At 47.2% G+C, this 25,083-nt stretch overlaps 1 protein-coding gene across 1 annotated transcript in view; it reads right to left on the bottom strand.

The window, feature by feature from the left end:
* The window catches only part of Tmem94 (transmembrane protein 94), a 41,065-nt gene extending 33,917 nt beyond the window's left edge, over nt 1–7,148 (bottom strand). The window contains exon 1 of the mRNA XM_042702558.1: nt 7,068–7,148. The gene's annotated coding sequence lies outside the window, so the exon portion shown is untranslated. The remainder of the gene's footprint in view (nt 1–7,067) is intronic.
* Nucleotides 7,149–25,083: the final 17,935 nt, after the last annotated feature.

The following is a 25,083-nucleotide window of genomic DNA, read 5'->3' as shown; positions in this document are numbered from 1 at the left end:
CAGCGCCACTTCCGGCTTTTTTTCTTTTTGCTTATGTGGTGCTGAGGAATCGAACCCAGGGCCACATGCATGCAAGGCAAGCGCTCTACCACTGAGCCACCTTCCCAGCCCTCCCTGAGACTCTTATCTCCAATAAACCACCAGAAAACCAGAAGTAGCTGGGCACAGATGTCTCACACCCATAATACTAGCCACCCAGAAGGCTGAGATCTGAGGATCATGGTTCAAAGCCATCGGCAGGAATGTCCATGAGATCTTATCATCTTATTCCAATTAACCACCAGAAAACCAGAAGTGGTACTGTGGCACAAGTGGTAGAGCGTTGCTTTGAGCTGAAGAGCTCAGGGACAGCACCCAAGCCCAGAGTTCAAGCCCCACAACAGAAAGAAAGAAAGAAAGAAAGAAAGAGAGAGAGAGAGAGAGAGAGAGAGAGAGAGGGAGGGAGGGAGGGAGGGAGGGAGGGAAAAGAGAAAGAAAAGAGAAAGAAAAAAGTACCAGAAGTAGATCTGTGGCTCAAAGTGATAAAGCACTAGCCTGGTACCCAGGCCCTGAGTTCAAGCCCCAGGACAAAAAAAAAAACAAAACACGGGACATAGCTGGGTGCTGGTGGCTCACACCTGTAATCCTAGCTACTCAGGGGGCTGAGATCTCAGCCAGCCTGGCCGGCAAAGTCCATGAAATTTTGATCTTCAATAAACTACTCAGAAAAAGACTGAAGTGCCGTGTGGCTCAAGTGGTAGAGCACTAGCCTAGAGTACAGTAACTCAAGGACAGTGCCCAGGCCCTGAATTCAAAGCCCGAGGACTGGGGGGAGGCAGGGAGAGTATATATAATATTACATATATTTTTTGTTTCTATTGTATATATATACACACACACATACACATATATGTATATACAGTCAGTTAGCAAACTTTGGGTTCTGATTTTGCAACAGGTTCTGTTAGGGTTAACAAACATATTCTCCCTTTCTTTGATCTCCTGCCAGATGAAGGTGAGTTGGTACTCTTGGAGTCACCTAGCTTTAGTTCTCGCTCCAGTAACATCTTCCTAATGACTCTCAGTAATTTTCTGTCCAACTTGCAGCAAAGGGAGACTTGATATCATGAATGTCTTTTTTTTTTTTTTTAATTTAATTTTATTTTATTTGTGAACATACTGTACAGAGGAGTTACAGTTACATGGGCAGGATAATGCGTACATTTCTTACCAAGCATTGCAGCCTCCTCCTTTGTTTACCCTTCACATCCCTTCCCAGCCTCCCCCCTCCCCCCCATGAATGTCTTTTTCAAGAATACTCAGCTGGGTGCCAGTAGCTCATGCCTATAATCCTAGAAATTCAAGAGGCTGAGATCCAAAGATTGGCTTTCAAAACCAGACTAGGCAGAAAAGTCCATGATACTCTTATCTACAATTAACCAGCAAAATGCCAGAAGTGGAGCTGTCGTTCAAGTGGTAGAGTGCCAGCCTCAAGTGGAAAAAGCTAAAGGAGAACTTGAGGTCCTAGTATGGGCACAAAAAAATATTCTGAAATTATAAAAACTGGGATCATTTAATTACACTAAAAATTTTGGCTTCTCAAATGCTTTTAGTCCTTCAAGGTTCTCCTTCTTTAACTACTGTCCCTTCTGACCTTTTAGAGCTAGTGAGACTCAAAGCAACTAAGGCCTGAGGTCTGGATCAGGAAAGTCTGTAAGATTCTTTCTTTCTCGTTCTTTCCTTCTTTCTTTCTTTCCTCCTTTCTTCCTTTCTTTCTTTTTTGTCAGTCGTAGGGCTTGAACACAGGGCCTGGGCACTGTCCCAGAGCTCTTTTGCTCAAGGCTAGCACTCTAACATTTGATCCACCTTGCCATTTCCAGTTTTCTGGTGGCGAATTGGAGACAGGAGTCTCTCAGACTTTTCTACCTGGCCTGGCTTTGAACTATGATTCTCAGATCTCAGCCTTGTGAGTAGTTAGGATTACAGGTGTGAGCCACCAGCATCAGGCCTGTGAGATTCATATCTCCCTACCAAAAAAGACGGAGTAGCACTTTGCTCAAGTGGTAGAGAGCTAGCTTTGAGCAAAAAAACATCACCCAGGCCCTGAGTTCAAACCCTAAGACACGTGCACACAGACGAACACATGTACACACACACACTCAAAGCAATCAGTATGAGGTTTTCCTGTTCTTATATGGCATCAGTCGGGTGGAAATCTGGCTCTGACCCTACTCGCTGGTCCATGTGACTGTACTCTTTCCCACTGTCTCAGCAGCCACAGGCAAAGCTGATTATTATACAAACCGCTGATCACCAAACCACACATTGGAGCTGGCAGGTCTTTTCAGAAGAAAAACATTCCTGTTTCAGTAGTGGCCTAACCTCTAGTTCACCTGTCCTGCTATAAACAAACACAGGACTGTTAGGAAACTAGGGTTTAGACAATATTTTTTAAAGGAGACTATCTTTTCAGCCACAAAAGATACCTTGGTGAAAACAACACAGACACAACAAGACAAAAACACTGGCCAAGGTTCACTAGTAAGTGCCAAGCCCAACCCAGAGAGGCTCTGTCTCTTTCCAGCTCCCACTGTGATGGAAAGAGCTCATACTTTCCAGCTACTTCAGAGGTGGGTATTGGGAGGATTATGGTTTGCCTGGGCAAAAAGTTAGGAAGATACTTCCCCACCACCTCCATATCAACCAACAAACCAGGCATGATGGTGCACACCTGTGGTTCCAGCTCCACGAAAGAGAATCACAGTCTAGGCCAACACAGGCAAAAAGGTAAGATGCCATCCAAAAAAAATATAATAAAGGGCTAGGGGTGTGGCTGAGGTGGTAGATGACCTGGATAGCAAGTATTAATTCAAACCCCAGTACTGCCAAAAATTAAGAGAAATAAAAAGTGAAAGCTGGGCACTGGTGGCTCATGCCTGTCATCCTAGCTACTCAGGAGGCTGAGATCTGAGGATCATGGTTCAAAGCCAGCCCAAGAAGGAAAGACTGTGAGACTCTTAACTCCAATGAAAACACCAGAAAACTGGAAGTGGCGCTGTGGCTCAAGAGGAAGAGCACTAGCCTTGAGCTAAAGAGCTGAGGGACAGTGCCTAGGCCCAGGGTTCAAGCCCCACAACCTACAAAAAAAGAAAAGAAAAAGAAAAACATTTAAAAGAGCTCATATTTGACTGACCAGGTTGAGTTAAATAAAGCGTTGGGTATGGGCAGTATTATTACCCTCTTCTCATTGTTTCTGGAGCTCAGTGTAGAGGAAGAAATGATCCAAAGGATTGGTTTGTTATGTTTTTTTCTGTCAGCCATGGGGCTTGAACTTAGGGCCTGGGTGTTGGCCCTGAGCTTTTCTGCTCAGAGCCAGGGCTTTAACACTTTGGGCTATAGTTCCACTTTCAGTTTTCTGGTGATTAATTGGAGATAAGAGTCTCATGAACTTTCCTGCCTGGGCTGGCTTTGAACTGCGATTCTCAGATCTCCTCTGGAGTAGCTAGGATTATAGGCCCAGCATCCAGTTTCAGATTGGATTTTCTTTTCTCATTTGTTGTACAGGCATTAGATTTCCTTTTTCTCTTTCTTTTTTTTTTTTTTTGGTCACTCACAGGGTTTGAACTCAGAACCTGGGCGCTGTCCTTGAGCTCTTTTGCTCAAAGCTAGCGATCTTCCGCTTTGAGCCACAGTGCCACCTCTCGTTTTTGAATGGTTAAATGGAAATAAGTCTTACAGAGACTTTTCTGCCCAGCCTGGTTTCGAACCACAATCCTCCTCCCAAGTAGCTAGGATTACAGGCTTGAGCCACAGGCGCCCGGCTTGCATTAAATTTTCAAAAGGTTGATTTGCCCATGCCAGTTGGCACTCCTTAGCACCTTCTCAAAATAGAAATATGACTTGCTTTCGGTTTTCTTCTATTCACCACTAGCAGCCCTGACTCTCCAGGTCTAATCTTCTGAAGTCCAGTCACCACAAACAAGGAGTGGGAGTGTCTGAGTGGGAGTTCAAGGACAGTTAACTCTCCAGCTATTTGGGGGCTGGTAATCATGAATAGTTTGTACTTTACCTCCCAGCTCAGTACATCACCTAGTCATTTTCCAGGAGTAGCTCTAAGAGAACTATTGGCAAAGAATTAGATCTAAGTTGGAAGGTGGAATAAACTGCAGGGCATTTGTTGATTTTATCCAAACATGCTATCTCCTGTTCCATGATTAATGATAGTCTACATTCTAGAATGTTCTAATATTTTCAGGGACTTTCCAATTTCTTTTATTCCATGGAACACATGGTTGGTTGGTTTTGTTTTGAGACAAGTTCTCACTAGGTAATCTGGGTTGGGCTTGAACCTGAGATCCTACTGTGTCAACTTCCTAAGTGCTGAGATTACAGGTGTGCACACCACATCCTCTTTAGGATATTTAAAAAAAAGGATAAGGAAGAAAGGGAAGAAATGACAGAAAGAGTGACAGAAAAAGAAAGAGAGAGAGGGAGGGAGGAAGGGAGGGAAGGAGGAAGGGAAGGGAAGGAGAGAAGGGAAGGGAGAGAGAATGGAAAGGAAGAAAGGAAGGAAGGAAGGAGGGAGGGAGGGAGGGAGGGAGGAAGGGAAGGAAGAAATAGAGGAGGAAGAAAGGGGGAAAGAACAGACAGAGGGAGAAAGAAAAACAGAAAAACAAAAAAGAAATCAACATAGGAACTGCCCAATGGCTACTTAAAGTTAACAAATACAAAATGTATAAAGAACCCAATGCAGCCCCATTGGCTCACACCTGTAATTCTAGCTACTTAGGAGGCTAAGATCTGAGGATCCAGGTTTAAAGCCAGCCTAGGCAGGAAAGTCCATCAGATTCTCATCTCCAGTTAACCAACCACCAGAAAACCAGAAGTGGTGCTGAGGCTCAAAGTGATAGCTTTGAGCAAAAAGAGCTCAGGGACAGCACCCAGGCCCTGAAGTTCAAGCCCTATGACCAACAACAAAAAGAAAGGAAGAGAAAATGGCAACATACACTGTAATCCAGTATTCTAGTAATGTCACAACTACCCTGCCAGAGTGACTTCCACAGATCACACCTGGGAAACAGCAGGCTTTAGGGGGGTAAAGAATTCAAGAGTTTGGATTCTAGGATTCTACTCTGACTCTGGGGGATCCTAGCCAGTCCTCAACCTCCCCAAACACAAGACCTCCAGATACGTAAAATGAAAACTTTAAGCCCTCCCTTATGCAAAAGGAAGGAAATGTACTTATTACCTGACATATGTAAAGGTAACCCTGCACTAAAACAATAAAGTAATTAAAAAAAAAAAAGATTGCCTTCCTCATTTCCATCTCCCTTTTTTATTTTTTTATTTTTTTTGGGTCCGGTCGTGGGGCCTGAACTCTGGGCCTAGGCGCTGTCCCTCAGCTCCTCAGCTCAAGGCTAGCACTCTACCACTTGAGCTACAGCGCCACTTCCGGCTTTTTTCTTTTTGCTTATGTGCTGCTGAGGAATCGAACCCAGGGCCTCAGGCATGCAAGGCAAGCGCTCTACCACTGAGCCACCTTCCCAGCCCTCCCTTTTTTATTTTTTTATTTTTAGGGGAAAGAGGGCAGTACTAAGGGCTTGAACTCAGAGCCTGGGCACTGTTCGTGAGCTTTTTACTCAAGGCTAGCACTCTACCACTTTAGCCACAATACTCCACTTCCAGCAATTTGAGTAGTTAATCGGTGTCTCATGGGCTTTCCTGCCCAGGCTGACTTCCAACCAAAATCCTCAGATCTCAGCCTCCTAAGTAGCTAAGATTACAGGCATAAGGCATTGATACTTAGCCCATCTTCACCTTTTTCTTTCCCCCTGTCATGGGGCTTGAACTCAGGGCCTGGGTGCTGTCTCTGAGCTTCTTTGTGCTCAAGGTTAAAAAGTTCTACCACTTGGGCCACAGGGCCACTTCCAGCTTTTTCTGAGTGATTTGTTGGGGAGTCTCACAGACGTTCCTGCCTGGGCTGACTTCTAATCATGATCCTCTGATCTCAGCCTCCCAAGTAGCTAGAATTACAGGCCACCTCTTAATTCCTAGGGAATCAATGAACTATGTTACTAAAGTTGAGCTTCTTGGGTCAAGGGTGAGAAACTGTCATTCCCCCACAATGAAAAAAAAATACAAGAAAAATCCACTCAAAGGAAAACCACAGTCCTCCTCCCCTGCCACCAAGAGCCTCAAAAAGGGCAGAGGCTGGGTGAGGCGGGGCACCATTGTCAACTGTGGCGCTTCCCTCTGGAAGGCTGGAGCTGGAGGACCTTGGGTTCGAGGCCTGCCGGGTCTGTGGTGGAGCGAGAGATCCTGTCTCCAAACACAGAGCGGGTGGGCGAGCCGGGAAGGGACGTGAAGGACGAGTAGGCCCGCGTGCATTCCCCTAGTCGCGCACCGGTGGACGGGGGGCCGGGCTTTGTGCGCACCCGGCACTCGGGGCAGGAGCTCACGACGTGCGCGGACGGGGGGGGGGGGCGGGGGGGGGGCGCGGACACGGATTCGAGGCGTGCGCCGCGGGAGGAACCCGAGCGCGGCACCGAAGGCCTCCCGGGCGCGCGCGCGCGTGCGCGTCACCGGCAGCACTGCCGCCCGCCCCCGAGTCGCCCGCCGCTCGCCGTCGTCCCGCCCCCTCGGGCACCCCAGGCTTGGCCGCGCCGCCGGCCGCGGGGCGCGCGCCCGGGAGACAACGGTCTCCCGGCGGGGGGGGGGGGGGGTCCCCGGGGGGGGTCCCCGAGTCCGCGCGCGGGGCAGCGGCGTTGGCGGCCCCCGGCCCGGGGAACAACTGAGGCAGGGATCCTTTGTTGGACGAGGGACAACCCCCCCCTCAGCCCCCAAGGACCAAAAGAACCGAGGGCTGGGGACATGGGGGAAGGAAGCGGCCAAAGGCGGGGGGGGGGGGGGGGAGGAGGCAGTCCCCTCCCCCGAGTCCCTCCACGAAGGGGGTCCCCCTGAAGCCACGCTCTGGGTGCACACACACCCCCGACTCTCCGCGCCTCGGGAGAGAATCCAGAGGACGTGGAAGGCCGGGCCCCACGCCCCCTTGCTCCCTAATTCTGGGCCACGGGCCTTGGCGTACTTACCGGGGCCCGGGGCCGGTCTGGATCGCCCGCGTCCTTCCCTCCCAGCCCCCTCCTCACTTGGAGTCTCCTCCTCCGGGGGCCGCAGCCATGTCCATTACTGGCAACTCGAAAGGGGGCTTGCCTCGCTTCCCGGACCACAGGGCGCAGGCCCACACACGCTAAAGTTCCAGGCGCCGATTGGCCAGAATTCGCGAGGGGCGGAGAATCCCAGCTTCTTATTGGCCAGGGCGCGTGCCGGGCTGTAGTCGCGACCGCCCCTCTGATAGCCTGGCGGAATCCTATGTTAATACCATTAAGGTCTTAACAGTGCCAGCTCTGGTCTGTTATGTTCCAGGTCAGAGGCGAGGATCTGGCCATAGTTTCGCCCTGATTCGTTTTCATTAAAAAAAAAAAATTACCCTCGAATTTTCCCTTTCTTCCTTCTTTCCCCACACTATTCTTAAAAGAAGCCTTCTATTGGGCAGGTACATACCTGTAATCCTATGAGGCTCAGAGCTGAGATCTGAGACTGGTGGTTCGAAGCCAGCTCAGGGAAACAAAGTCTGCGAACTCTGTCTCCAAGTAACCAGCAAAAATGCCAAGCTGGAAGTGTGGCTCAAGTGGTAGAGTGCCAACTGTGAGCAAGGACGCGTAAGGGACAATCTATGGTTCTGAATTAAAGTTCTGGAGGAAAAAAAAAGTCCTTTGCCCACACTCTCCTTTCTTTTAAGTTCCTTCTCCATGCAGGCAGCAAATGCCTAGAGAACAGTTTTGGAGGGAAATTTCCCTCAGGACTAACAAAATTGGAGAATCTAAGATGATATTGCAAATTTCACCCTTAGCTTGGCTGAAATCTAAAGGGAAAAACAAGTTGAAAAAAATGTTTTTAAGATAATTAGCAAAATCTCCTGGGAGATCTCCTTTGGGAAAACAAAGCAAGCCTCTGTCAGTATTTACTTCTGTTTTCCCAGAGATCTAAGTCTGGAAGACTTTTTTTCTTCTTCTTTCTCAAATCTGTTTATAAAACTGGAAAGGGGTCATGGCTGGTCCTGGGAAGTAAAAGCCCCTTCCCCTTATTAATGAATTTAATCATGTAATTAAAATTCTTCATAGCTGAACAAGATGGTATTTTACTACCTAACCAGGAAAAAAAAAAAAAGCCATTTTATTGGTTGGTTTAACTGTGTCTAAGCCAGTTTAATGGTTGCACACCCCAAATCTTCAGGCTATCTTTGCAAACAGACAAATCTAAACCTTCAGTTGATCTGCAAAACTCTTCATAAATTGACTCAGAAATACATTTTCAGGCCTGATTCTTCACAGGCAAACCACATAGATGTATTACAGTCTCTTAAACATGTCAGAGAACTTCCCATCTCTGCTTCTTTGCCCAAACTTTCTCTGTGCTTTTAAAGTTCTTTCCACTAATAAAGTCAGCATTCAAGTACACACCCTAAAGGTATACCTTAAGCTCTCCCTTTAGAACATTTTCCCTGACCTTTTCAAAGTTACTATGTATTAGGTATACAAAGGAGGATGTTTCTGAACATATATGCAATATACTCTGATTAAACACAACCCCTCCATCTCTCTTTCACACCTCCCCCCCACTTTTAACTCATTGACTCTATTTAGTGCTGTGCCTTCTCTTTTGTGTTTCCATTGCCACAGTATAAAAGATGTAAGTAGCCGGGCACTGGTGGCTCTTACCTATAATCCTAGCTACTCAGGAGGCTGAGATCTGAGGATCACGGTTCAAAGCCAGCCTGGGCAGGAAAGTCTGTGAGATTCTTAGTTCTAATTAACCACCCAAAAACTGGAAGTGGCACTGTGGCTCAAGTGGTAGAGCTCTAGCTTTGAGCTGAAGAGCTAAGGGACAGCGCCCAGGCCCAGAGTTCAAGGCCCACAACAACAACAACAAAACAAAGTAAGTAAACAGCATGGTTATTTGTGGACGATTTCAAGTTTCCTCGGGACAGCTGGCTTTCCTGGAATCATACTTGGTGCCTTGTGTTTGTTCAATGTTTAGTTGCCTGAACTAGTCAGTCGCCTGTGTCTTGGGTCTTTCTACTTCATCCAGTAAGAGCTGTGTGAATAGTGCCCTTGTCCACACTGACCCTAGGCTCCTCTAACCATCGGGCTTCCTGAATGTCACTCAGTGAACTTAGACTGAATGCCTGCCAATTTCGGGTGTTGTGCAATATATTTTCACTCTTGACTATTATTTCCTGTCAGACGAAACCTTGCAGAAGCAGTAAATCAAATGGCTTGAGTTAGAACCCACCGAAGTATCCATTTAAAAATGGACTTTGGGGGCTGGGAAGGTGGCTCAGTGGTAGAATGCTTGCCTTGCATGCATGAGGCCCTGGGTTCGATTCCTCAGCATCACATACGCAAAAAAAGCCGGAAGTGGCGCTGTGGCTCCAGTGGTAGAGAGCTAGGCTTGAGCTGAAGAGCTGAGGGACCGTGCCCAGGCCCAGAGTTCAAGCCTCATGACCGACAGAAAAGAAAAAAAAAAAAAAGAAGAAGAAAATAAAGGCCTCTGGCTAGCCTTTCTGGGGTTCTGAGGTCCCTATTGCTGTATCTTGCTTGCTGGCTGTTTAACGACCTCAAACAGAGGTACAACCTTTCCTTTTTCTGAAAATTTCCCCAGCTCTCCCAAGAGGACCAAGGCCTGCCAGGGGCGATCTCTCAGCTGTTTTACCTGGTCTCTTCCTCTTAGCATTCCTACAAGGAAGAACCACACCCTCCTTTCCTCAGGGTAGTTCTCAGTCCCTCCCCTTCTGCCTATTCATGCGATTCAGTTGTGGAGACCTTAGCTGGTGTTATTCTCTATGGCAGAAATACCTTTCTGGCTTCTTTGCTTTCTGGTTGGCTCCTTAAGATCCTTTACGATTAGGTAGCCTTGTCCCTGCTATTTTCTTTGAAAGCTCTGTGGACAACTGGATCACCTTTCTTACCACATCATTGATGTCTTTGACAGGAAAGTGATATCAATAATGCATGAGTGGAATCGCCTCTCCCACCTCCTGCCAGCTGAGGACAACACCAGGAGGCTCTCAGACCATTACACAGTATCAAAATAGGAGGCCGAAGGACTGAGTGCAGCCAGCCGTGAGTGGCTTTACTTACCTGGGAAGAGAAGGCAGTTACCAGCAAATGAGAAAGGATGTGTTTTAAAAGAAGAATGAAGAAAGACCCAAGTGGCCTGGAGCAGGGAAAAGTTGAAGAAAGTTTGAAGAAGGAGGGGGAAAAAAGCTTTAAAGTAGACTAAGAACTGCTTTGGGCTAATTAGATGAGACGACTTTCCCTGATTATTCTGCTGCTGTAAAACAACTTGAGAACCTAACATACAGAATTTCCTTAGGGGGCTGGGAAGGTGGCTCAGTGGTAGAGCGCTTGCCTTGCATGCCAGAGGCCCTGGGTTCGATTCCTCAGCACCATATAAGCAAAAAGAAAAAAGCCGGAAGTGGCGCTGTGGCTCAAGTGCTAGAGTGCTAGCCTTGAGCTGAAGAGCTGAGGGACAGCACTCAGGCCCAGAATTCAGGCCCCACGACCGGACCCAAAATAAAATAAAATAAAAAAGAATTTCCTTAGAAGACAGGAGGCAGAGAAGATTCGTTAAATGTGGGATTTTTAAAAGGTTGCTTATAATTTCTGTAATTCTCCCTTTGGCATTTTTCTCAAGAGACTAACAATCCAGGGCTGGGAAGGTGGCTCAGTGGTAGAGCGCTTGTCTTGCATGCCTGAGGCCCTGGGTTCGATTCCTCAGCACCACATAAGCAAAAAGAAAAAAAGCCGGAAGTGGCGCTGTGGCTCAAGTGGTAGAGTGCTAGCCTTGATCTGAAGAGCTGAGGGACAGCGCCCAGACTCAGAGTTCAGGTCCCAGGACCGGACCTAAAAAAAAAAAAAAAAAAAGAGACAATCCAATTTGAAGTTGCTTTGCAATTGTTTTTGGATACCATCTTAGGTTTCTTTTGTGTATGATTCCACACAGAGATTGGCACACAGTTATTCAAACTCTAGCATCTTTGCTTTCTTTCTCCCTAAATATGTAAACATTCATAGATTTTTTTTTTTTTGGGTCCGGTCGTGGGCCTTGAACTCTGGGCCTAAGCGCTGTCCCTCAGCTCTTCAGCTCAAGGCTTGTGCTCTACCACTTGAGCCACAGCGCCACTTCCGGTTTTTTCCTTTTTCCTTATGTGGTGCTGAGGAATCGAACCCAGGGCCTCAGGCATGCAAGGCAAGCGCTCTACCACTGAGCCACCTTCCCAGCCCGCATTTATAGATTTTTATCTCTCCTTAAAAGGATCCCAGCACTGGTGTCTCACGCCTGTAATCCTAGCTACTCAGGAGGCTGAGACCTGAGGATCATGGTTCAAAGCCAGCCCAGTCCGTGAGACTCTTATCTCCAATAAACCACCAGAAAACCAGAAGTGGCACTGTGGCTCAAGTGGTAGAGCACTAGCCTTGAGTTGAAGAGCTGAACAACAGCCCCCCAGGCCCAGAGTTCAAGCCCACAACCAAAAAAGAAGAAGGAGGGGGAGGAGGAAGGGGGGGGAGTAGGGGAAGGGGAGGGGGAGGAGATTGTCCTATAAAGGGCAAAGAGAAGGAAAGGGAATGGAAAGGAAAGGAGGGGAAGGGGTGAAGGCCTTTAACATTAGATGACCTGATTTCAGTGACACTATAGTTGATGAGTCAGCTAATAAAAAGATCCTTTTTACATCTCTGTTAAGACAGCTAGTAACATCTAGTGGCTTCACCTTGCTCTTATTGTAAACATAATTTCTGCTTTCTCCACGGTGTCACCCTGGGAAGTATTTATGAGACACATTTGAAAAATGCAGTGCCACTTGGTTTTAAGATGTGGTGGTGTCAGTAGCTCACACTAGCTATTCAGGAGGCTGAGATCTAAGGTTTGCAGCTTGAAGCCAGCCCAGGGCAAGAAACATCCATGAAACTCTCCAATTAACCACCAAAAGCCAGAAGTGGAGCTGTGGCTCAAATGGTAGAACACCAGCCTTGAGCAAAAAAAGCTGAGGGAGGGGCTGGTAGTGTGGCTTAGTGGTCAGAGTACTTGCCTAGCATGCATGAAGCCCTGGGTTCGATTCCTCCATTCCACATAAACAGAAAAAAAAAAAACAGAAGTGGCAGTGTGGTTCAAGTAGTAGTGTACTAGCCTTGAGCAAAAGCAGCGCAAGGACAGTGCCCAAGCCCTTAGTTCAAGCCCCAGGACTGGCAAAAAAGAACAAAGCTAAGGGAAAACCCAGGCACTGAATTCAAGCCCATGACTGGCATGGACATGGACACACACACACACACACACAGAGTTGACCCACGAGGGCAGGGATGTGGCTGGGTGATGGAACACTTGCCTATCATGCCCAGGGCCCTAGGTTCTATCCTGAAAAAGAAAACAACAACTGACCAACCACATGATACTTTGTGGGCCCACCTGCCAATCATCAGCACATATTTACAGTTCCTGGTGGGGACCAGCAGGGGGCGACACTGGACATACAGTGATGAATAAACATTACTAGATGGAGAGAAGAAGTGAATCAAGAAATGTGAGTGAGGGCTGGGAAGCTGGCTCAGTGGTAGAGCGCTTGCCTTGCATGCCTGAGGCCCTGGGTTCGATTCCTCAGCACCACATAAGCAGAAAAAAGCTGGAAGTGGTGCTGTGACTCAAGTGGTAGAACACCGGCCTTGAACTGAAGAGCTGAGGGACAGTGCCCAGGCCCAGAGTTCAGGCCCCACAACCGACAAAATAAGAGCGTGATTCAGGCCTGACTCACAGTTCTGAACAAGGAGCGACAGGCTGTACCACCTGCAGGCTCCCACAAGCTCCTCCCACCACCCACTGACGCGTCCTTTGTCACTCGCCATCTTTTCCTTCTACTCATTTACCTAAAGGTAACAGGAGGAAATGGTGATGGTTTAAGGGAAAGAGGGAACAGCTGACACTAAGCAAAAGGAAAGAAATGTATATATCACCCAATGTGGAAGAAATAGTTGTATTATCGAAGCTCATAGAATTCACAAATGTTATGGACCATGACAATGACAATTTGCCTTGTGAAGGTTAAAATGTGTTTGTGGGGGCTGGGAAGGTGGCTCAGTGGTAGAGCGCTTGCCTTGCATGCATGAGGCCCTGGGTTCCATTCCTCAGCACCACATAAGCAAAAAGAAAAAAACCGGAAGTGGTGCTGTGGCTCAAGTGGTAGAACACTAGCCTTGAGCTGAAGAGCTGAGGGACAGCGCCCAGGCCCAGAGTTCAAGCCCCACGACCGACAAAAAATAAATAAAAATGTGTTTGTGACTTTAACTATCACTATCTCACAATGCTGTTAAATTTATGTACTCACTTAATCTCAATTTAAAAAAAAGATCTCTGCACTGTCTGATACTTGTGGCTTACAACCTGTAATCCTAGCTACTCAGGAGGCTGAGATCTGAGGATCAAGGTTCAAAGCCAGCCCAGGCAGGAAAGGCAATGAGATTCTGATTGCCAATTAACCACCAGAAAATGGAAAGTGGCACTGTGGCTCAAGAGTGGTAGAGTCCTAGCCTTGAGCTAAAGAGCTGAAGGACAGTGCCCAGGCCCAGAGTTAAAGTTCCATGACCTTCAAAAACAAAAACAAAACAAAACAAAAGCTGGGGTCTCTTAGGAGACAGACATAAATAATATGAACAACAATAATTGTAGTAATGTTCTATGATGTATACCTTGAGAGTAGTACTCTAATCATGTATATTCTGTGGTTCTTTTCACACCGTCTTAAACCTTTACATAATAACTATTGTCCTTTAGATAGATGCTGGTGGCTCATGCCTATAATCCAAGATACTCAGGAGGCTGAGATTTGAGGATCACAGTTTGAAGCCAGCCTGGGCAGACAAATTCTCACGACTCTTAAACAACAAAAGAAGCAAGAATTGGGGGCATGACCCAAGGGGTAGAGCATCAGCAGGGAGGGAAAAAGAGTGAGATCTTAAAGTCTTGAGTTCAAGCCCCCACACTGGCACAAAAAAGAAGGAGGAGGAGGAGAAGAAGAAGAAGAGGAGGAAAAAGAAGAAGAAAAGAAGAAGAAGAAGAAGAGGAGGAGGAGGAGGAGGAGGAGGAGGAGGAAAAGAAAAAAGAAACAGAAAACAGCCGGGCGCTGGTGGCTCACACCTGTAATCCTAGCTACTCAGGAGGCTGAGATCTGAGGATCACGGTTCAAAGCCAGCCCGGGCAGGAAAGACGGTGAGACTCCTATCTCCAATAAACCACCAGAAAACCAGAAGTGGCGCTGTAGCTCAAGTGGTAGAGCGCTAGCCTTGAGCTGAAGAGCTGAGGGATAGCACCCAGGCCCAGAGTTCAGGCCCCACGACCAGACCTCTCCCCAAACAACAACAACAACAACAATGACAACAACAACAAAAAACCAAAGCGGTACAGCAGTAGCCTACTACCCTACATTTAATAAGCTCAGGGACAGTGCCTAGGCCTGAGTTCAAGCCCCAGGATGAAAAAAAAAGTAAGAAACAAAAACAAGGGCTAAAGGAATGGCTCAAGTAGGAGAGCTCCTGCCTAGCAAATACAAGGCCATGAGTTCAAACCCAAGTAGCACCCAAAAAAAAGTGCAACTGAGAGTTCATTAGTGCTTTTCCTAACTCTTTAGCTTAGCTCACACTTCCTCATTAACCACTTAAGACTGAGCTATGTGTATCATAATGGTGGGCTTTTTTCCCAGACCACTTACATAGATGAATGCAGTTTGCTATGGAATGTGCAAGGCCAATGGACCTCAGAAAATGGCAGGAAGGATTAAGAGAGGGATGCTTTGGGACACATTCAAAGACAATACATGAAACTTCCTTCAGGGGTTGAAGATGTGGCTCAGTTGGTAGAGTGATAGCCAATGAGAAAAAGTATCAGGTACCAAGGTTGAGTCCTGGTCTCAGAAGAAGAAGGAAGCAGGGAACTGGGGGCTCACACCTGTAATCCTAGCTAACTAACTCAGGAGGCTGAGATCTGAGGATCGCGGTTCAAAGCCAGCCTGGGCAGGAAAGTCTGTGAGACTCTTATCTCCAACAAACCACTCAGAAAACCAGAAGTGGCACTGTGGCTCACGTGGTAGAGTGCGAGCCTTGAACTGAAGAACTGAGGAACAGTGCCCAGGCCCAGAGTTCAAGCCCCATGACTGACGAAGAAGAAGAAGAAGAAGAAGAAGAAGAAGAAGAAGAAGAAGAAGAAGAAGAAGAAGAAGAAGAAGGAGGAGGAGGAGGGGGAGGGGGAGGGGGAGGGGGAAGGGAGGAGGAGGAGGAGGAGAGGAGAAGAGAAACTTCCTTCAAGTTTCTCTGCTTAGCTTTTTGTTGGTTGTGGTGGTAGTCATGGGGCCTGAATCTAGTCCTGACCTCTGTCCCTCAGCTCTTAGGCTCAAGGCTAGTGCTCTACCATTTGAGCTACAGTGACACTTCCATCTTTTTCTGCTTATGTGGGTGCTGAGGAATTGAACCCAGGGCCTCATGCATGCAAGGCAAACACTCTACTGGGCGCCAGTGGCTCATGCCTGCAATCCTAGCTACTCAAGAGGCTGAGATCTGAGAATCGGGGTTCAAAGCCAGCCTGGGCAGGAAAGTCCCTGAGACACTTATCTCCAATAAACCACCAGAAAACCGGAGGTGGCACTGTGGTTCAAGTGATACAGTGCTAGCCTTGAGCTGAAGAGCTGAGGGACAGCGCCCAGGCCCAGAGTTCAAGTCCCATGACTGACAAAAACGAAAAACAAAAAATACCAAAACTCTCTACCATTGAGCCACTTTCCCAGCCCCTCTGCTTAGCTTTTTTTTTTTTTTTGGGGGGGGTCCGGTTGTGGGGCCTGAACTCTGGGCCTGGGTGCTGTCCCTCAGCTCTTCAGCTCAAGGCTAGCGCTCTACCACGTGAGCCACAGCGCCACTTCCAGCTTTTTACTGGTGCTGTCAGATGTCCAAAACGTCCCAATATCTTCATCTTGGCTTCATTTTGCTACCTTCTCTGATGTAGGGGGTTGGCCTCAGAAGCCAGTGATAGCTGCATGATCACTGTCAGCTAATAAATACAGATGCCTTCTCTGAGAAAGCAGAACAGAACACATGCTCAGCAGGAATCAACCCATGCTAAGCAGTTTATCTTGGGTGAAAAGGCCACCAAACATAGGTTGTTGCCTTGGTTGTGTTTTGATTTTATCACGGGGTGTGGTTAGCATGTTCAGGACTAAATGAACTTTGGAATTCCCTGGATGTTCTCTATTAGATTGAAGTTCAGATCTATTGCAGATCTGGGTAATAATCCCTTGAATTCACACACATTTCCTCCGGGTCCTTAATCAGGTCTTTCCCTCCGGGTCCTTAATCAGGTCTTTCCCTCCAATCATCGTTCTTTTTCTTTGGCTAGCTTAGGTGAAGTGAGCTGCAGATTTACTATATCCTATCCACATTCTACAAGGCAGAAATGTGGGACCACCAAGCTCAGAGGCTTAACTCAGGTTCTCACACTCAATGAGCTGTGGGTTGAAGCTGAAAATAAATTGAAAGCTTATCATTCATCACACCCTCCCCCAAGTGGGAGAGATTTAAGAGTTGCTTTTCCATTGCTGTCTGGGTTTACAAGGAGAGGAACATGCTATTTTGGGAACAGCTGCCTGGTGCACCCCCCCCCCCGTTTCCCCCTCCCCCCCAGCCCATTCTAAGGGGCCATCCCAGCTTCTGGACTAGAAAAGGAAACAGAGCTTAACTTAACTTGAAAGTGCAGAAGGCCATCTTTCTTTTTAAGTTATACTTTAAAATTATTTTTATTTTTATTTTTGTCAGTCATGAGGCTTGAACTCAGGGCCTGGGCATTATCCCCAAGCTCTTGTGCTCAAGTCTAGTGCTCTACCACTTTGAGCCACAGCGCCACTTCTGATGATTTATTAGAGACAAGAGTTTCATTGAATTTCCTGCCTAAGCTGGCTTTGAACCACAGACCTCTGAGCTCAGTCTCCTGAGCAACTAGGATTACCAGTGTGAGCCACTAGCACCTAGATTATTTATCTTCACGTTGTTGTGCAAAGGGGTTAGAGCTCAACGAATCAGTTCAGAAGTGCAATGCATCTTACCTTGCTTTCTTCATCCCTTCATAAACAACTAGGCTAGTTCAGGGCTGCACCAGAGCAACTTGGACATAGAGAGGTCAATTTGTGCGCTGCAAATTTGAAAGCAGAAACAGTGATTCAGACCAAATTAACTTGACTGGGGGAGGAATCATTAAAAAGAGAACATAGCCAGGTGCCAGTAGTCTAGGCCTGTAATCCAAGCTACTCAGGAGGCTGAGATCTAAGGATCACGATTTGAAACAATTCATGAGACTCTTATCTCTAATGAATCACCAAAAACCTGGAAATGGAACTGCGGATCAAGTGGTAGAGCATTATCCTTGAGCAAAAATGCTCAGGGACAGGGACAGGCCTTGAGTTCAAGCCCCAGGACTGGCACCAAAAAAAAAAAAGAGAAAGAAAGAAAGAAAGAAGAAATAGGGCTGATGTGTGCTTTGGTAATAATGTCTTCTAGCTCAGTCCAAAATGGTACTTGCTATTTGAATGCTGTTCCCTCTGTGTTCCCCTGAGCAGAACCTTGCTCAAGATTTGATGGACAGACCAGCCAGTCGTTCTGCGGAAATGGTCTCTGCTCTCAATGTGAAAAGGACATGCCCTCAGCTTTGCTCTAAGGCCAACAGCTTGCTGTGGTTGTTGAAGGAGTTTGTGTAAAAGTTTCTAACATTACCTGGAGGCTGAAATCTGAGGATCATGCTTTGAAGCCAACCCAGCCAAGGAATCTGAAGAGCACCACTTCCAGCTTTTGGTGATTAATTAACAATAAGAGTTTCACTGACTTTCCTTCCTGGAGTGGCTTTGAACCACAATCCTCAGATCTCAGTCTCCTCAGTAGCTAGGATGACAAGTGTAATTTGTGTGTGTGTGTGTGTGTGTGTGTGTGTGTGTGTGTGTGTGCGCACGCGTACGCATGCTGGTTCTAGGGCTTAAACTCAGGGCATGGGCACTGTCTCTGAGCTTTTTTGTTCAAGGCTAGTGCTCTACAATTTGAGCCACAGCTCCACTTCTGGCTTTTGATGGTTAATTGGAGATAAGAATCTCATGGATTCTCCAGCCTAGGGTGGCTTTGAACCATGATCAAATATATATAACTGTTGAGCCACACACCAGTGGCTCACGCCTGTTATTCTACCTACTTGGGAGGCTGAGATCTGAGGATCAAGGTTCAAAGACAGCCCAGGCAGGAAAGTCTGTGAGACTTTTTTTTTTGGTCATGGGTCTGAACTCTGGGCCTGGGCACTGTCCCTCAGCTCTTCAGTTCAAGGCTAGCGCTCTACCACTTGATTATAGCGCCACTTCCATTTTGCTGGTGGTTTATTGGAGATAAGAGTTTCACGGACTTTCCTGCCCCGGCTGGCTTTGAACTGTGATCCTCAGATCTCAGCCTCCTGAGTAGCTAGGATTGCAGGCGTGAGCCACCAGTGCCCAGCTGTGTATCTATTTATATATCCTTTTTGCATATGTGTGTATCTATCTATCTATCTATCCTATCTATCTATCTATCTATCTATCATCTATCTATACAGGGACAATACCCAAGCCCTGAGTTCAAACCCTTTGACTGGTCTAAAAAACAAAAAAAGAAGGAGCTGGGAAGGTGGCTCAGTGGTAGAGTGCTTGCCTTGCATGCATGAGGCCCTGGGTTTGATTCCTCAGCACCACATAAGCAAAAAGAAAAAAGCCGGAAGTGGTGCTGTGGCTCAAGTGGTAGAGCGCTAACCTTGAGCTGAAGAGCTGAGGGACAGCGCCCAGGTCCAGAGTTCAGGCCTCATGACTGGACCCCTCCCCCCCCCCAAAAAAAAGAAATATCTTTGCAGGGCCATTAGTTTTGAAGAGCACTGTGACAGGAGTCTTGTGACAAAGGCCCTGCTAAGCATTCAGGAGAGCAGTTGGATAATAAAGACAGCTGTCTGTGTAGTTTTGTTGGACCCCACATTTAGGGAGAATTTTGATAGCATATTTAGTTCTCTGAGCCAGACTGGATGAAATCTTTCTAGCTATAATAAGACATCTGGGCTCAGAAAAGCATATGACTCAGAAGAAGGCTTCACAACTCCCAAGGCAGAGTGCCCCCTTTCACAGATCCCTGCGCTTTGTCTTTCCTGAAGGCTGGCAGGGGCAGGGCGGAGCCAAGCACAGGATTCTGCACACTGCCCTGCTGCTCATTCCCGACATTCTCCAGTCGCCAAGCCCACATTGCCCACATTCCCCTTGGGTTTAGGGTCTCTCCTTTCCTTCTAGACAAGAGATGCTCCAGGTCACATAGCTTTGCCTTCAGCTGCTGGAGGTGGGAAGGACAGTAAGGGGACAAGGGTTGGAGACCATCTGAAAACAGCCAGCTTCCCTTTGTGTGCTCCTGTCCTTGGCTGCCACCGTCCCATTTCTCTACTGAAAAACGCACCGATCTTATATTTATTTGGGATTGGCTTGGTCACTCTAAAGCCCTCAAGTCTTAAGGAACACCTGTCACAGGATAAGCAGGGTGATTTGCTGCCACACTGGGAACAGCTCAGCAGTAGACGTAGAGAGACCTCACAGAGTTCACTCTCTTGCTGAATGAGCAGGTATTTAATTGGTATTTCATCCCAACTTTCAAGAAGTTTCTGGAACCTAGTAATATAGTTGAATATTAGACTCTTGTATTAAAAAAAAAAAAATCTAGGGCTGGGAAGGTGGCTCAGTGGTAGAGCGCTTGCCTTGCATGCATGAGGTCCTGGGTTAGATTCCTCAGCACCACATAAGCAAAAAAGAAAAAACCCGGAAGTGGCGCTGTGGCTCAAGTGGTAGAGTGCTTGCCTTGCATTCATGAAGCCCTGGGTTAGATTCCTCAGCCCCACATAAGCAGAAGAAGCTGGAGGTGGCACTGTGGCTCAAGTGGTAGAGCACTAGCCTTGATCTGAAGAGCTGAGGGACAGTGACCAGGCCCAGAGTTCAAGCCCCACAACTGAAAAAAAAAAAAAAAATCTAAGCTGAGTGCTGGTGGCTCAAGTCTGTAATCCTAACTACTCAGGGGGCTGAGATCTGAAGATCATGGCTCAAAGCCAGCCCAGGATGGAAAGCCCATGAGACTTTTTTTTTTTTTTGGGTCTGGTCATGGGGCCTGAACTCTGGGCCTGGGCGCTGTCGCTCAGCTCTTCAGCTCAAGGCTAACACTCTACCACTTGAACCACAGCGCCACTCCCGGCTTTTTTCTGTTTGCTTATGTGGTACTGAGGAATTGAACCCAGGGCCTCATGTATGCAAGGCAAGCACTCTACCACTGAGCCACCTTCCCAGCTCCAGTCCATAAGACTTATCTTCAATTAACCACCAGAAAACTGGAAGTGGAAGCCCGATGACAGTGGCTTATGCCTGTAATCCTAGCTACTCAGGAGGCTGAGATCTAAGGGTCAGGGTTCAGAGCCAGCCTGGGCAGGAAAAATCCATAAGACTTTTTTTTTTTTTGGGTCCAGTCGTGGGGTCTGAACTCTGGGCCTGGGCGCTGTCCCTCAGCTCTCCAGCTCAAGGCTAGCGCTCTACCACTTGAGCCACAGTGCCACTTCTGGTTTTTTTCTTTATGTGGTGCTGAGGAATGGAACCCAGGGCCTCAGGCATGCAAGGCAAGCGCTCTACCACTGAGCCACCTTCCCAGCCCTCCATGAGACTCTTATCTCCAATAAACCACCGGAAAAATGGAAGTGGTACTGTGGCTCAAGTGGTAGAACACTCACCTTGAACTGAAGAGCTGAAGGACAGCGCCCAGGCCCAGAGTTCAAGCCCCACGACCGGCCCCCCCCAAAAAAAAAATCTACTTAGGGGCTGCTGACTCACATCTGCTATCCTAGCTCCTCAGGGAGCCGAGACTTGAGGATCAAAGTTCAAATCCACCCAAGGCAGGAAAGTCCCTGAGGCTCTTATCTCCAATTAACCACCAGAAAACCAGAAGTAATGCAGTGGTTCAATGAAATTGAGCACTAGCCTTGAGCTGAAGAGCTCAGGGACAGTGCCCAGACCCTGAGTCAAAGCCCCTCAACCAACAACAACAACAAAATCTAGCTGTGTGTCAGTTGCTTATGCATATAATTTTAGCTATGTGGGAGTCTGAGAACAAGACTGTGCCACCTCAGACGCTAGTAGTCATGGCAGCTTGTGCCTATGATTCCAGCAATATCAAAAAGCCTAAAAGTAGGTGGACTGAGACCCAGATGTGTATTTGAGGGGAAGAGAGACTCTAGTCTAAAATCAACCAGTGAAAAACAGGGCTGGAGGCATAAATCACTAGTGTCATTCCAGCCTAGCAAGCACAAGGCCCTGAGTTCAAACCCCCAGTGTAGGGGGGATGGGGTGGGAGAGAATCCCACTTGGATCTAATGCGAATCAACTGCTAGAATTTGTCTAGTTTCTAATAAATAAGAAAGACCACTGTTTTTACCTGAAGACATTCATTACTCCTTTATCCCTTTTTGTATTTTGTGCCAGTACTAGGGCTTGAACTCAGGGAATCATGCTCTTACATGCCTTTTTTTATTTTTTTTCCGGTAGGTCATGGGGCTTGAACTCTGGGCCTGGGCATTATGCTTGAGCTCTTCAGCTTGAGGGAAGTACTCTACCACTTGAGCCGCAGCGCCACTTCCGGTTTTCTGGTGGTTAATTGGAGATAAAAGTCTCACAGACTTTCCTGCCTGGGCTGGCTTTGAACTGAGATCTCAGCCTCCTGAGTAGCTAGGATTACAGGTGTGAGCCACCAGCATCTCATGTGACATTTTTAGTTCAAGGCTGATGCTCTACCATTTTGAGCCACAGCTCCACTCCTAGTTGTTTTTTTTTAATTTTTATTTTTTTTGTCGGTCATGGGGCTTGATCTTTGGGCTTGGGTGCTGTCCTTGTGCTCTTCAGCTCAAGGCGAGTGCTCTACCACTTGAGCCACAGCGCCACTTCCCGTTTTCTAGTGGTTTATTGGAGATAAGAGTCTCAGGGATGTTCCTTCCTGGGCTGGCTTTGAACCGTGATCCCCAGATGTCAGCCTCCTGAGTAGCTAGGATTATAGTCGTGAGCCACCGGCGCCAGGCCACTCCTAGTTTTTTTCTAGTTAATTGGAGGTAAGAGGTTCGTGGACTTTGCTGCCCAAGCTGGTTTTGAATCTCAATCCTCAGATTTCACCCTCCTGACTAGCGTGAGCCACCAGTGCCCAGCTATGTGTCCCGTTAATACCAAATCCCATCTTGATTCTACCATCTCTTGTTTATACACAGTTCCTAGGTCCTCAGTTGCTCCTGTGGTTCAGGCCTCTCTTTTCATGAGAAATGCTGGCACAGCATTTTCTCTGTGCAGGAATGACCCCATGGTAGTATCCTTTTTTTTTGTTGTTGTTCTGGTTTTGGTTTCGGTCAGTACAGAGCATGGAACCATGCCTGCCTTGCCAGTTCTCTACCACTGAGCCCTATCTCCAGCCCCTTGGAGAATCTTTTACTGTATTTCTTTTTTACATTTCTGTGCATTGTGAGCTACTTGCCTGATTCCATCTTTAGCCTGTGTGTATGAGCTCAGCTATATAAAGCAGGAATTTTGCCCTATGTGATATACTTAAATATCAGAGCGAGTGAGTAATGATGCCCCTTCTGTTCGCCAGGCAGTTCTGGTATCCTGGTATTTATATTGATATTAGCTCATGGTGTTTGTGGAGCTTTAACTTTCCTATAGATTGAATGTTCATGTTAATTTAGAAGAGGCTGAAGATTTGGTTTCTTAACTAGAGCCAAAAATTTGAGAATAGGCTGTTTTTCAGTCCCAGAAAAGCTTCTTTGGGGGGAAGCTTTTCTTTTCTTTTCTCTTTTCTCTTCTCTTCTTTCTCTATCTCTTCCCTCCTTCCTTCCTTCCTTCCTTCCTTCCTTCCTTCCTTCCTTCTTTTCTTTCTTTCTTTCTTTCCTTTCTTTCTCTCTCTCTCTTTCTTTCTTTCTTTCTTTCTTTCTCTCTTTCTTTCCTTTCTTTCTTTCTTTCTCTCTCTCTCTCTTTCTTTCTTTCTCTTCCCCCCCCTTCCTTTTTTTAGGTTCAAGACCAGGACTCGAACTAGGCACTTGATGCTTACCTTACTGGCTAGCACTTGGAGCCATGCTCCAACCCTTCCTTTTCTTAGGCAAGCTGCTTTATTTCTTTGCAGCTTAGAGTACAACAAAACAGATGAGGTATTTGTAAAGTTCCAAGGACTTTGTGATTAGGTCAAATCTCAAAAAAAACGTTCAGACCAAAAATCAAAAACAAAAACAGAGAAAGGATTAGAAAGCATAAAACCTTAGAACTGGTTTGCCAGGAGTCCTATCTTTCTTCCTCCTCCTCCTCCTCCTCCTCCCCCTCCTCCTCCCCTTCCTCCTCCCCCTCCCCCTCCCCCTCCCCCTCCTCCCCCTCCTCCTCCTCTTTCTCCTTCTTCTTCTTCTTCTTCTTCGTGGGGCTTGAACTCAGGGTCTGGGCAATGTCCCTGAGCTGATTTTATCACTCAAGCCTAGCTCTCTACCACTTTGAGCCATAGCACCACTTCCGGTTTTCTCCGTTAATTGGAGATAAGAGTCTCGTGGACTTTTCCTGCCCAGGCTGGCTTCAAACTGCAATCCTCAGATCTCAGCCTCCTGAGTAGCTAGCATTACAGGTATGAGCCACCAGTGCCCTGCTGTCCTATCTATTTTCAAATGTACCAAACCTACAGGAGACAAGAAAATTTCTTGTTCTTTTCCTTCCTTCCTTCTTTCCTTCCTTCCTTCTTTCCTCCTTCCTTTCTTTTTTTGTCGGGGGGCCTGAACTCTGGACCTGGGCACTGTCCCTCAGCTCAAGGCTAGCATTCTACCACTTGAGCCACAGTGCCACTTCCAGTTTTCTGAGTGGTTTATTGGAGATAAGAGTCTCATGGGGTTTCCTGCCCGGGCTGGCTTTGAACCACAATCCTCAGATCTCAGCTTCCTGAGTAGCTAGGATTACAGGCGTGAGCCACCAATGCTCAGCTACTGACTATTTCTCACAGCACTCTGCCATACCTTGCAGATGAGGCCTTGAAGCTTAGAGGAGGCAGATGAGATACCATTATGCCAAGTGACCAGCACAGGGCACAGGGCACTAGGCCATAGTTAGTATTTACTGTTGCTTCCTTCTCTTTCTAATTGTATTGCTGACAGAAAGAAGAGTTAGCGGTAGGCATAAAGGAGTTGACGTGTGTGTGTGTGTGTGTGTGTGTGTGTGTGTGTGTGTGTGTGTGTTGATCTTGGGAGCTTGAACTCAGGGGCTGGGCATTGTCCCTGAGCTTCTTTTTGCTATCTATCAATTGAGCCACAGCTCTACTTCCAGGGTTTTTTTTGGTGGTTAATTGAAGATAAGAATCTCGTGGACGGGGCTGGGAAGGTGGCTCAGTGGTAGAGCACTTGCCTTGCATGCATGAGGCCCTGGGTTCGATTCCCCAGCACCACATAAGCAAAAAGAAAAAAAGCCGGAAGTGGTGCTGTGGCTCAAGTGGTAGAGCACTAGCCTTGAGCTGAAGAGCTGAGGGACAGCACCCAGGCCCAGGGTTCAGGCCCCATGACCGGACCCAAAAAAAAAAAATTTCATGGACTTTCCTGCCTTAGCTGTCTTTGAACCTTGATCCGCAGATCTCAGCCTCCTGAGTAGCTGGGAATGCAGGTGTGAGCCACCAGTGCCCAAAAATATTATTTTTTTTTCTTTTTGCCAGTTGTGGGGCATGAACTCTGGGCCTGGTCACTGTCCCTCTCAGCTCTTCAGCTCAAGGCTAGCGCTCTACCACTTGAGCCACAGCACCACTTCCGGCTTTTTCTGCTTATGTGGTGCTGAGGAATTGAACTCAGGACCTCATGCATGCGAGGCAAGCACTCTACAACTGAGCCACCTTCCCAGCCCAACTTAACTTTTATTTTTTGTTTGTTTGTTTTAAGAGCTTACAGTGT

Source organism: Dipodomys spectabilis, unplaced genomic scaffold, assembly GCF_019054845.1.
Source record: "Dipodomys spectabilis isolate Male_0828 unplaced genomic scaffold, ASM1905484v1 ptg000329l, whole genome shotgun sequence".
Lineage (NCBI taxonomy): Eukaryota > Metazoa > Chordata > Mammalia > Rodentia > Heteromyidae > Dipodomys > Dipodomys spectabilis.
This window is presented reverse-complemented; position numbering and strand designations above follow the sequence as displayed.